The 10910-nt window shown below is 42.7% G+C and overlaps 1 long non-coding RNA gene across 3 annotated transcripts; it reads left to right on the forward strand.

Moving 5' to 3' along the window:
* The first annotated feature begins 267 nt into the window (after positions 1-267).
* Positions 268-4199, forward strand: LOC310907400. Of its 3 annotated transcripts, XR_014589620.1 has the most exons (4): positions 268-481; positions 581-700; positions 2191-2613; positions 3879-4199. It is a non-coding gene; the product is annotated as an uncharacterized lncRNA (long non-coding RNA). The 3 variants fall into 3 exon arrangements; XR_014589618.1 differs by having other exon boundaries at positions 268-700; XR_014589619.1 differs by having other exon boundaries at positions 268-700; positions 2462-2613.
* The last annotated feature ends 6711 nt before the right edge of the window (positions 4200-10910 follow it).

A 10910-nucleotide genomic window follows, 5' to 3' on the forward strand; every position in this document is an offset into this window, starting at 1 on the left:
GCTGCCCGCGGCCCGCTCCGCTCCGCGCCGCAGCGCCGCCCCGGGACCTCCCCCGCCGCCAGCGGGCCTGGGCCGGCTCGGGGGGCCGGGGGCGGCCCGGCCCGGGGCTGGGGGCAGCCTGGCCCGCGGGGGATCAGTCCTGGGGTGCCTCAAGCCGCCCCCCCAGCCCGGCTCCTCCGCCCCAGGGCAGTGACATCTCGGCCCTCCCGCGGTGTCACCTCGCCCCGTCGCTTTGCCGGGCGGGCAGGGAGGGCCTGGGGGGTCAGGCAGGAACGGGACCTGTCCGAAATCCTAAGGAGCAGTTGATGCAGGCGTGTGGAAACTCAGTCGGGCAGGGAAGAGGGAATACGGGCTTCCAAATGCAGCAGTGTTTAATCGGCAATCTCTCTCTAAATGTTTTACGTGGGACAGAATTGTGCTACTGCTCTTCCACTTATCGCTGCTGTTACGAGGCATTAGTGAAGGCCAGAGAGGAGTAGAGGTATTTCTAATTCCCAAAAGAATTTCGGCCCTTTCCAGCTCTGTGGGTTGTTTGCTTGGAGGCCGTCGTGTTTGCTAACTCAGATGCTCCCCCCTTCAGCTACATAAAAAGACGCACAGTATCTGCGTCTTTTCCTTGGCAAAATCCTGGGAGCACAGCTGATAACACAAAGATCCTGGAGCTGAGCATCTGCTGCTTGAGATGCGTGCACACACCACGGTACACAGAAGTACTTTCCCTCTCCTTGTTTTATGGCCCAGCTCCATGAACTGCTGAGAGAAGACAGACATTGCTCAGTGAGACTCTTCGCGTCTTACCTTACCTGTGTTTTCTTGCTACATCCAAATTTCAAAATATAAAAAAAAAAAAGAAGAAAAAAGTGTAACAGCAGAAAAGGAGATGTGGCCTTTTTCATTTGCTCCTCCTACCTAAGACAGAGCTTACCAGAGATTCTGCTTTGACAAACAGCATCTCAGTCCAAAATTTTCTTGTTCACCATGAAAAGACTAGTAAGAGTTTATGTATTGCAGAGATCTGAAAAAAAATTTAAAATATCTATTCTTCCTAGACAGTCAGCTGTCCAAAGTTGAAAAGAGTATAAGAATTGGTAAGTGCAGGCAGGGATGGTCTGGGTTGTTTTTTGGTTTATTTATTTTTTTTTTTTACTCAGAGTTGTTACAGGAACAGGAAATAGGTGGAAACCTACTGTCATCAATGCTGCACTTCCTCTGCTGACGGAGAATAACCATACCCAGGTTTTGGTTTGACCTGCTGGGAGTGTATGCTGTACACCCCAGATAAAAGGATTTATCATGAAGGGACACTCCGGTGGGAGAGCTGGAGTAGATAGCTCAGTGTGAGAACATGTAGGGTTCATCTCCAGTGTGAACTTAGGAATCTTCAGAGACAATAATTTGGCTAAACTGACAACTAGATTTTAAGATGCAGAGGAACCTGCTACATCTGAAGGAGAAATAGTTGTTGCTTGCAGCAGACTGTTCTGTGTCTGAGTCCTGTCCTCATTAGGCTGAAGAATCCTTGAGTCGCCCAAAATCTAGAGAAAATAAAAATCCTAAATGTCTGAGAAAGAAGATGCAGCCTGTATCCTTGGGTCTAGAAGGCTTCTAAACGCATATCTACTAATTTGATTGAAAAGTAGAAGGCGTGGCTGTTGATGGTTAGGGAGAGCCTTTGAGTCATACAAACCCAGTAATTTAATGACTTGATTAATGATCAAGAGAGATTGAATGCCTGAAAAAACATCCAGACACAAAGGTTGATGAGGTTTATCTGGTCTTGGACTACACCTATCCTGTGTTGGTTACTCATGGGAATATTAACAAGGTCAGGCATATGTGACATGCCACAGGCAAACTGAAACAAATGAAATATAATGAGAAGGGCTGAGGGGTTTGTTTTTTTTACTGTGTGAACATGTTGCTACATTGACAACAGCAGTAATGTTAATGACTTCCTTCTGCTTCGAGCAATCCCTGTCAGATCTTCCGGTTCTGGTGTTGGGTTTTTTTAAGTCTTTGAAAGGTTGTCCTTCAGCCTACAACACATTTTGCAGAGCTGATAAAGAAAAGGCTGTATTCTGCTCATATTACAACCACTTCCAAGTGATTGAGTCATTGCAATTTGTGCATGTGTGAAAAAAGGAGGTGGTCACTATGGTATTTTGAACACTTACTGCATTTTTTTTTCAGAGAAAGAGAGTCCTACATTCCCAGAGAGAGTTTCTGTTTGCAGTATGCTCTCTTCTCTCCAAGTGCTTCATAAAATGATTGCCTCAACCCACTACTAATGGATTATAGATTAAACAGAAACGAAAGGGCACCAGACTGTTCTTTCATATTGTCCACCAATTTATTTTGCTTAAGCAATAGATAATAATTGACAGAAGCAATTGAAGAGTCACAGTTTGATTTGCTTTTATCACTAGAAGGCTGCACTATGTTTATGTTATCTTTTGTTTAGGGAGGTGGTTCTATGATCATTTGGGGTTTGGGACAGAATCCTTATGTTCTCACCAACATTCCAATGGACAATTGTAAGTCGCTCCTGCTGCAGTTCTCTGTAGGCACTCTTGGAATGGATTCCAATGAGCACCACCTCTGAGGAGGAGCAAAGTGAGTTTTAACCTCAGAGCTTTAAATTCAAGGTTCTGTTTGAATATATTCTTTTAATGTTTAACTTTAGTATTCATCTAACAAAATGGGAAAAATAGCTTTGTGTCAGCATAAACTATCTTGGGATACTTAGAAAGTGCCAAGTCCATGCCTAAGATATCTGAAAAGTTTTCCATTAACACAGGGGAAAAGGCATCCAGTGTTGGTGATATTTATTATCAGCAAGGGAATGGGAGAACGAGTGCATTTGAAAAATTCAACTCAGCATTTCTCAAGACTTCCTCATTCATATTGTTTATTTGTCTTTCCTTAAAATATGAATGAAGTCAGTGAAAATGCTGTGTGTTGGAGGCTCTTCAAATTTCAGATGCAAAAAGCCAGGCTGTGTTTGTGTTTGTACTCTCGGTGTTCATGAAAAAATCAATAATCGTGGCATTAGGAATGGCTGCTTCTGTTGTCCCTTCATTAAGCTTTGCTACTCTTACTATTATCTTCATATTCCCATGCACCCGTATCTTTTTATTCTATGGTTCTTCTCTTCATTCCATCAATAAGTATTTCTCAGCTCTTTATGGTGGTAAAATTGGAATGAACAAAGGGTTCAAAAGGAATTATTTGGGACATGTGTTGGTGGATGAGAAGCTCAACATGACCTGGCAATTACTTGCAGCCCAGAAGGCCGACAGCATCCTGAACAGCGTCAAAGGGAGTGTAGCCAGCAGGGAAGGGAGGTGATTCTCCCCCTCTGCTTTATCCTTGTGAGAACCCACCTGGAGTGCTGCATCCAGCTCTGGACTCCTTGGCACAGGAAAGATGTGGACCTGTTGGAGGGCCACAAAAATGATCAGAGAGGTGAGGCACCTCCCCTTTGGAGAGAAAGAGTAGGAGTTGTTCATCCTGCAGAAGAGAAGGCCCTGAGGCAGCCTTTGAGTACTTAAAGGAGAGCTACAAGAGAGCGGAGAGGGACTTTTTACAAGGGCTTTTAGTGGTAGAACAAGGGGGAATGGCTTTAAACTGGATGAGGGTAGGTTCAGAGATTTCAGAGAAGTTGGGGATGTGCCATCTCTGGAAGTGTTCAAGGCCAGGTTGGATGGGGCTTTGAGCAACCTGGTCTAGTGGAAGGTGTGCCAGCCTATGGCAAGGGGGCTGGAACTAGGTGATGTTTATGGTACCTTTCAACCCAGACCATTCTGTGATCCTATGAAAATTTGATTTAACTTCTTCCCTCAACTATATTTCCTTCAATTAAACGTATTTCAATTCAGCAGGTGTAGCAGGTATTGTTTTACTCTCTGTTTGGGTGACTGAAGATACCTTCCACAGCTGCTGCAACAGGAAGAATGCTCAATATTTGTCTCCCTTGGGATGACTCTTGCAGGATCTGATCTGCATGAAATCAGTTCCCTGCCTTTGACTACAGCTGGCAAACTGCTAAATACAAAATCATGGTTAATAGAGGATCAGACCAAAATAGAGGATTTGACTCATCATTGTAAAAATAATAAAATTTAATATTTAAATAACAGTAATGAAACTTCTTTTGGTGTCACCTAAAATATTCACAGAAGAGTTAAAATGAAGCAATAATAGTCTATGAATATTATTTATTAACAATTAATATTATTTATTAATTATTAATATGAAGCAAAATAATATTTTGTGATATATAGCTGAGTGTAATTCTCATAAATGTGGATTAATTTAAAATGGTTTTGTTCAGAAATCAGAGATCCAAGGCATGCTGAAAACTGTGAATATGAGACAGTACAGTACAAAATAATTTGAAAGTGAACTATATTGATTTGTCTTATCAATTTTTTTTTCATTAAATATATTAACAGAAGTTGCTAAAAAACTTAGAGGATTTTTGAAAGAGCACAGTAGAGCTGGATGTTGAATCCACATTAAATTTCTTCCTGTCTTTGAGGAAGATTTATTGCAGTAAAGCATTCTCAGTTTTATTTACCAGTTTTCATTCCTTCATAATCACTTCAACAAGAATAAAAGGATGAACATATTTCACACAAAAGACCAAAATATCTTAGAATGCTTTATAATCATGCAACACCTCTCTCCCCAATGAAATAACTTCTGTATACATTTGTTAAACTCTTTTTCTAAGTACATCAGCAGTATGGCCCCAGCTGAATTCAGGGGAGTCAGAAATAAGCTCAGTGAATCATTTTCCTTTAGGCAATTTCTTAGATTTTCTTTAGCATGCTGAGAGTGAAAATTATTTATAAGAATTGTATAAAAATTTAAATTAAATGTATCTTTTAAATGCTTACTTTATGCAAAGCATTTTGCCTTGTTTAGCAACAGGTTTTTTTTTTTAATTTTTAAAAATTTCTAGCCATTAGATAAATACAGATTTCAACAAGTCTGTCAGAGTGTACTGCAAATATTACTTCTTAGAATTCAGGATTACATAATGTTGTGACTGGAACAATTTTCTTAGGACAAAACATAGAAAATTTAGATCCTGCTTGAGTTGCCCAATGTTTGCTACTATTTCGGCAGACTGTTAAAATTAAACAGGTATTTTTTGGTACTGAAGTCATCTTTCAGGCATTACTTAGTGAATATTGAATGCCTTTGTAATACAAGACAAACCTGTACTTGACACAGGACACTGTATGCACACGATTGGCCCCATTGATTGCAACAAAAATTATCGTGCACATAAAGTGGGAACATTCTTAAAATATCTTGATGACTCGTGGAGACAGTTTATTTTCCTATCAGTCTAAAAATATGACCTAGCTGGTTCTGATTACATCTTAGAATTTCAAGTAAGTACTTTCTTTACAATCTTTGCAATCAGGAAATTTAATACCAGGAAGAAATTAATCCCTCCTTGCAATGCATCACCCAATTTAAAAATCATCTATGAATTAAACAACAATATTTGGCTAAACTCTTGGAAGTATCAGGTAAGTATGCATTTTTGACTTCTCTAAGGTGTGATAAAGTAGGAGAATTTGTAGAGATGTGCAAACATCGTACGTGGTATTGTAGTGTATATGCCTTAGATTGCTACATAATTTTTAGTTATTTTATTTTATCTTTGAATATTTAAAACTTCAGGATTAACTTCACAGGTTTCTTGTTTTCTCTCCCCTCAAAAGAGTTCAGAACAGTAAAACTTAAAACATTAGCCAAGAAAGAAGATTCCAAGTGCTCATTATTATTATTATTATTATTATTATTCTAAAACACTTCTTTCAACATGTTGAGGTTTTTAGCTATATACAGAAAAAAAAATCATTATTTTTTAGCAGATCTCCATAGGAGTGCTTCTGTTTCACTGCAGGAAAATGAAATTATGTATTTTTATTCTGTTCTCTGCTCAGCTGGTTTTTTTTTTTTTTTTTTTTTTTTCCCCAGAAAAGTAGATAAAACTCCTTAGAAAAAAATCCAGTGCCATGGACTTTGTGGGTTAATACATCTGTCCTAATTAACAGTTTCATTGAGGATGCCACTGGCATAGTGAAAACCAAGCCCACCAAGCAATTTGCTCTCGTGCATGACAACTTGCTCGCCATCTGACATTAAAAATATTTTAATCTGCAGAAACTAGGAAAAAAAAGCAATGCAAATTATTCATGACATTTCAGAAAATTGAGGAAGAAAATTGGATTGTGCCGGGGTAATGAATCTGGCTAATAAAGCAGAGGAAAATGCGACAAGTTAAGAAGACGAGTGAGTTTTAGCATTGATGAGAGGTGGTTCATGGCCACGCGATGGCAGCAGAGGCTGCGGAATTAGGGTTGTTTTTAACACTAAACCACGGATAAACAGGATATGTCCTCAAGTTCCTAACTGGTACTTCGGGTTCTAAAAAATATACATTATGTACGTTTTCACTTAAAGAAGTGGCATGTTCATTAGACCAGAAGTTTCTGTGGAGTGAGGTTACATACTTCTCATTAAAAACAAAACAAAGCAACAAATGTTTGGGGCATTTTTTTTTTCCAGTAAGACAGTATTTTTTATCTCATTTGCCAATATTTCCATCTGTCTTCCTCAGTTACTTGAGTTACTTACACAGAGAAGAATAGGCCTATTTCAATAAGAGCAAGACAGTTGCTTCTTTTTTCTTATTTCTTTTCCTAATACTTTTGTCCAAAGGAAAGAACTGTGATATAAAATCCCTTTTGGGGAAAACCAGAAAACTAAAATCCAGAATGCTTTCAGTTTCCAAGAGAAGGACTTAAAAACCATCCTTGTTCTAAAATAGTGTTGAACTAAGGAAGCAGAATTTTTTGGACTCAGATCAGTATAAATTAATAAGCTCTACCTCTGTAATTTGAAAAGAAAACAACGCTCTGCTCATTATATCCAAACTAGATGTTTTTTCAACTCAAAGGCAGCTATTTTTATATATATCCTTCATATGACAAGTTCTAAGAACTCAGGATTTCTGCAAGATAGTAAACAAAACCTCATAACTCCCCAAGTTAAAGATTGTCTTTCCAATAAGTTGAGATTTTTTTCTTCTGAAATGTATAAAAGCAAGTCTTTAATACAGAATTCTTTCCTGCAAAAGGCACAGTCCCCTTTCTGTGTTCCAGATAGCACAGTTCCATTTCTGTGGTCTGTTTCCATTATGTGTTCCAGATGCTACACTGCAAGTTCAGCTTTAATCAAACAAGACAGTCCAGAAAAACCTCCATCAAAGCCTCTCTTCAATCCAGGCAAATACTTATATTAAAATTTCCTGCTGGAGCATGACATTTTGCAGATCTGAAAAGCAACCAGGTAGAGTTTAGACAAGCAGCTTTCTGGATGGCTTTGATGGACAGAAGCATGGGCTGGATGTTCTCCAAAGTCCTGTTTCCTGTGACTCTATGAGAGTTGTCTTGAGAAATGCCCTACCCTTCAGAAGGGTGGCAGCTCTTACAAAAAGTCACTCTTATAGAAGTGTTTTCTTTCCAACAAAACCAAGGAGTCTACAGGGTATGCACAGCACTGAATTCTGCACAAACCAGAGGTCTTCTCTCTTGGCCCCTGACTGGATTGTTTCAATATGGCAGGAAGTGGTGGGGAAGACCATAATCACCAGCTGGTGGATTGACTCAGCAGTATACTTCATTTTGGGTAGCCAGAAGAGAACTTGTTCATGAGCTCATTTTGTGCATCCAAACTTCTGCACTGGATGAATATGAATGAGTCTTTGCAATCAGAGTGGGTTTGCCTAAAGCACTGTGCATTCTGTTCCTCCAGCAGATTCAACTGCTCTGTCATGACTACCTGAGGTGTTCAAAGCAAGCACCTCCTCACAGGGCCAGCAGCACTGTAAATAAGTCTTCTGCAGATGAGCCCTGCTTGCTCCTCATGCAGAAGTTTAAAGGCATTGCTGCTCTGCCAGTCTGAATAGTGGAAAAACTCCCTAGTCCCATTCCTCTACTGGTCCTGTGTTTGAGCAGAGTTATAAGTATAATTTTTAGATTGTAGACCTGAAAAACAAAGAAATAAATTGTCTGCTAACTCTAGTAGTGAGGGTTTAGATGGCATTTTCCCCCACAATTTGAGGACTGATAGATTAAACTACCTGTATGAGTATGAGCACGTGGATTCACAAGAGACAGTCCTGTTTAACCCACTTGGTATCTTTCTATGATACAGTCACACATCTAGTGGCTGAAGGGAAGACAGTGAATGCAGTTTTTCTGGGTTTTAGTGAAGCTTTTGATATTGTCCCTCACATCATCCTTTTGGACAAGTTATCCAAACATAGGATGAGCCAGTTCACAATGCACTGGGTGAAGAGCTGGCTGAAGGACAGGGCTCGTGGGATTGGGGTGAGTCACATCTGGCTGGTTACTGGTCACCAGCAGTGCTCCTCAGGGCTCAATCCTGTCCTCTCCTCTCCTCTCCTCTCCTCTCCTCTCCTCTCCTCTCCTCTCCTCTCCTCTCCTCTCCTCTCCTCTCCTCTCCTCTCTCCTCTCTCCTCTCTCCTCTCTCCTCTCTCCCCTCCTCCGCTCCTCTGGAATGATCCAGGCATCTTTAGAGATTCTGAGTTTTGCAAGTAAATAATCTGATAGTAAAAGCAGGTGAGTAGGAGGAGAGGCAGGGGTTATTGTGATAGAGCATGAGTTGTCAGAAGGATTATTGGGAGAGAAGAAGCTCCAGGATAATATCTATCCACATGCATTGCTGCTGAACTGCAGCAGCAGCAGACTCTCTTAAGGTCTGTAATTTAGGATATAGCCTTTGTGGGAAAATTAATGTAAGGGATAAACTTCTCAGATTCTCTCCAGGAGAAATAATTCTGATCTCAGATTTTATTAGTTATTTCTGGCATACCTTTCCTGACTACAAAAAGGCTTTTTTTATCTAACTGTACCAGAGAGTAATAGAAAAACATGCTCTGGGTTATCCTTAGGCATGTGTGAACATTGTACTTGTCCATAACTATCAAAGCATGAAAAAGTAGAATGAGGCAGATGGGCAAATTATTTCCACAAGAGCCCAGCTAGATCCTTTGATATACCAAGAAACCTCCAGAATTTCTGGAAAATTCTGCCATGTACCAATGTGATAAGCTAGTACAAGTTGTGGGTAGCTTTTGTATAAGAAGAAGCATCTGCCATAAAACCCACACTGCCTGGCAACAGCGTGGTATCTCTTGGGCTTTGAGGTTTCCACTGCAGTGGAAGCTGCTTGGGATTGCCCATTGTCAGGACAGTGTCAGGTCTGAGGTAACATTCTTCAGCTTTAGCAGGGGTTAAGAAGGAATAAATTATGTGAGGAATGTGGTGGCCTGATGGTTACATGTTCCTGTTATTCTGCCGTGTTATACCTTTTGTAAAAAACGACACAAAAGAAGTCAGGAGATGATGTCATAGACTCTTCTGGCTGTATTAATAACCACCAAGGTGGAAGAAAGCATAGAAACAGTAAAAATACCCAGAAAATAAGGTAGCTGGGCTGTTTTTTTAAAGCCATATTGCTGTTGACTAATAAATAGTTTTCTTTGGTCTGGTTCAGACTTGTCTGTCCATTAGGATAGATGCTTTTAAAAAGGTGACACACAAAAAAAAAGAGACACAAAAGCAATGGACAACTATTTTTGAAATGAAGTATCATATTCTATAAAAATTAGGAAGGATGTGCAGAGTTAAAGGAAATCCTTGAGTGTAATGAGAGTGCTAACGAAGAGGGTAGTTTATGAAGAATTGCACTGCAGGTATTGGCTCAAAGTTTGAGCAGGTACATCCCCTGTGAAGGATCCTCCAAGGTGGGAAGGGCAGATGCAGGTACTGACTCCTCCCTTTGGCAGACTGGAGCACCTGAACAGCAGCTTTAAATGCTCCTGGGTACCAAAGTACAGTCCCACCAACCCCACCTGGTAGTATGCAAGCGGTTTGAAAAGAAAACGAGATGTGAGGACACAAAGATAAACCGAAAATGAGGAAACCACTACCCAGGTTTAGAATCATAGACCTGTAGATTCATAAAATGCCCCATCCTTGGAAGTGTTCAGGGTTGCGTTGGATGGGATTTGAGCACCTGGTCTGTGGGAAGGCGGCCCTGCCCATGGCAGGGGGTTGGGACCAGAGGATGATCAAGGATCTTTCCAACCCAAACCCGAACCATTCAACAATTCTGTGTTTTACCTAAGGTAGACCGCCCATGACTTAGTTGATACAACTGAATTGATAGCCCCTCTGCCCCTGAAGCACAGGCGGTCGGAGACACTTGTGGCTGGAGCAGGAGGCGGGCGGCTCCAGAGGCCCGGCCAAGGGAGCGGCACCGTCACCTCGGGCTCGGGCGGGGCGGCGCCACAGCGCCCGGCGGCAGGACGCCGCGATTCCAGAAGGAATGGCCGGGCTGGCGACCTCAGGGATGAACAATTCCGTTTCTCTCCCCCGCTCCCGGCCTTTCCCCCGGGCCGGGCCGGGCCGGGCCGGGCAGGGCCAGCGGGGCAGTGCCCGCCGCGGCTCCGCAGGGGGCGCTCGAGCGACGCGCCGGCCGCGGCCCCGCGCATGCGCAGCGCGGCGGGGCGGGGGAGGCCGCGCCGGTCTCCCTGGAGCCGCCGCCGTCGCGGCCGCAGGTCCCGGATGTAGCGGCGGAGCGCGGCCGGCGCTGGGAGCGGGCGGGGGGCGCCGCTGGGGCCCGGAATGGGCGCGTAGGGAGCGGGGAAAGAAGGGAGGGAGCGAGGGAGCGAGCGAGAAGAAGAGCCGGACGGAGATTCCCGCCCGGCGCCCGAGGTAGCCGCCCCCATCGGGGTCCCCCTCCGCCGCCTGCGGGCTGCGCGCCCCCTCCGCCCGGCCCGGGGCGCCGCCGCCGGG

The sequence above is a fragment of the Zosterops lateralis genome, assembly GCF_965231275.1.
Source record: "Zosterops lateralis genome assembly, chromosome: 1".
NCBI classification, from domain to species: Eukaryota; Metazoa; Chordata; class Aves; order Passeriformes; family Zosteropidae; genus Zosterops; species Zosterops lateralis.